General features: G+C 62.1%; 1 protein-coding gene across 1 annotated transcript in view; it reads right to left on the reverse strand.

Annotated features, from left to right (window-relative positions):
• Positions 1-2,591, reverse strand: part of HS3ST4 (heparan sulfate (glucosamine) 3-O-sulfotransferase 4) — a 359,581-nt gene that overhangs the window by 193,322 nt on the left and 163,668 nt on the right. The gene's annotated exons all lie outside the window — the stretch shown is intronic.

The raw sequence follows: 2,591 nt of genomic DNA on the forward strand, positions 1-2,591 counted from the left end.
ACAGGCTGCCCTGTGACCACACCCCCACACAGGCTGCCCTGTGACCACACCTCCCACACAGGCTGCTCTGTGACCACACTCCCACACAGGCTGCCCTGTGACCACACCCTCACACAGGCTGCCCTGTGACCACCCCCCCCACACAGGCTGCCCTGAGACCACACCTCCCACACAGGCTGCTCTGTGACCACACCCCTCACACAGGCTGCCCTGTGACCACCCCCCCCACACAGGCTGCCCTGAGACCACACCTCCCACACAGGCTGCTCTGTGACCACACCCCTCACACAGGCTGCCCTGTGACCACCCCCCCCACACAGGCTGCCCTGAGACCACACCTCCCACACAGGCTGCTCTGTGACCACACCCCTCACACAGGCTGCCCTGTGACCACCCCCCCCACACAGGCTGCCCTGAGACCACACCTCCCACACAGGCTGCTCTGTGACCACACCCCTCACACAGGCTGCCCTGTGACCACCCCCCCCACACAGGCTGCCCTGAGACCACACCTCCCACACAGGCTGCTCTGTGACCACACCCCTCACACAGGCTGCCCTGTGACCACCCCCCCCACACAGGCTGCCCTGAGACCACACCTCCCACACAGGCTGCCCTGTGACCACACCCCCCACACAGGCTGCCCTGTGACCAGTTTGCAGTTACCATGGCAGAAGTGGGAGGGGCAGCTCTAGTGGGCTCTGCCCTCACCCACAGGAACCCAAACTCCTAGAGTCACTCAGCAGGCAGCCCAGCATGGCAATGGGTGGAACTGGGTCACAGGCTCCCTTGGCCTGGGAGGCTGGGAAATGCATCTTGAACTGTCCAGCTTCCACCCGGGAAGACACAGGGGATGCCTGCTGGGTTAGCCAAGGAACCGCGTGTCCCTCAAAGCCTGCAGGATGCAGGCACAGCTGAGATGGCCGACACATGAACCAGGCAGCAGAGGGACCGGTGCTCCACTCTGGTCTGGGGAAGGCCTCACAGAGCAGAGAACGCAGGAGCAGTACCTGGAGAGGCGTGCAGGCCTGTGCCAGCGGAGTCCGGAAGGCTGCCAGGCGCAGGGGACAGCCAGGAAGGCAGGGAGGCGGGAGAGAGGCAGTGCACAGAATGGTGACACTGGAGTGGGGACAGCGACCCCTCCAGGGAGTGGGGAGAGATGGAGACATCAAACAGATCAGGGTCCCACTGCGCTTTAGCTCGTCAAACAGTGCTTTCCCACGTAAAGGGCTGCCTGCGGGAGTGCGGGCGCCTCCGGGAGACGGAGGGCCACGCGTGAGGAGCGACAAGTCGTATGAGAAACAGCTGCCTGTGCAGGGCTCCGGGTTGCATGGAGGAGGAAGTCTGGGTTGATGCTGTAAAGTTCACATCCCTCTAACTCTCATCCATGTCCCTTTAGCACAGAGCGTGCCCACCTCCGGCACAGCCTGGCCGGCCGGCCCCGTCAGAAGTAACTGTTCTGTTGCGTTTGCATATTATTTGTGCTATGCTTGCCCTTTACCCATGGCGCTGACTGGAAAGAGAGCATTTCTCTCATTTTAATCCACGTGAAATTTTTCAAAATGAGTTAATTCACAGGAAAACTTGCGTAAGCAATAGCACTGGTGGGAGACAATGACAGAACCCGGGAGACCAGGCTCAGCGCTGCCCTGGCATCCGCTCGCCTGAGGGTGGAGTGCAGGGGCCGCTGGGGGAGCCCCGTCCCATGTGCGCAGAGAGGGCGGTGAGGTCTGTTTTGCACAGACTCGCTCGAGGAGCCAGGAGTCAACGCATGCAAAGCCCTAGGATCCTGCCTGGAGCATAAAGTGACCTTCACCCCCAGTGCTCTGATACACCATCATCATCAGTGTGGAGGAGCCAGGGCTGGGGGGGAGTGGTGGGGGAGGCTGGGCTCAGGGGAGGAGCCAGGAGGCTGTTAGTCTCCTATGAGCTTAGTCAGGAGGGGCAGGGGGCTGCCGGGAGCACGCTGGGGAGGCAGGATCTCAGGTCTCTCGTGGCAGCGGCCTCCTGTCCCTGGGCTGGGCTTGCAGCGGCTGACACACCGCCAGGAGCCTGCACAGACTCACTCCCTGAACACTGTGCACAGACACCATCCCCAGCACAGCCCGTCCCCAAGGAGGCGCCTTGTCACTTCCAGAATGCCAGCTGTCACTCACAGGGGCGTTCTCACTGGCTGAAGTGAGAAAGGAAAACACTGAACACAAACTAGAGGGAAGACCAAAACCCTGAGCCTGAGCCGAGGAACACATCCTCCCTACAGCCCCGCACGAGCCCCCGCGACCTCACCCAGGAGGGGAGGGAAGGAAGAAGCCTGACTCAGGGGCTCTCCCAGTCCAGACAGGCCCCACCCATCCGCTCCCCACTGCCCACCAGGTTCAGTCCTCATCACAGACCTGCAAGAGCCCAGAGCCCCCAGGGATGAGGTAGCTGCCCAGGTCGCAGGCCCGAGTGCACCTGTGGCCAGCAATTCAGGAAACCCGCCTCTGGGTGAGGCGAGGACGTGGGCTTGGAGACCCAGCTGTGCCGTCTGACTTCCTGTGTGGAATCTCCCAGACGCACCTCACCTCTCCCTGCATGATCACAACAAGCAG

This window comes from Myotis brandtii, unplaced genomic scaffold (assembly GCF_000412655.1).
Source record: "Myotis brandtii unplaced genomic scaffold, ASM41265v1 scaffold158, whole genome shotgun sequence".
In the NCBI taxonomy this organism is placed as follows: domain Eukaryota; kingdom Metazoa; phylum Chordata; class Mammalia; order Chiroptera; family Vespertilionidae; genus Myotis; species Myotis brandtii.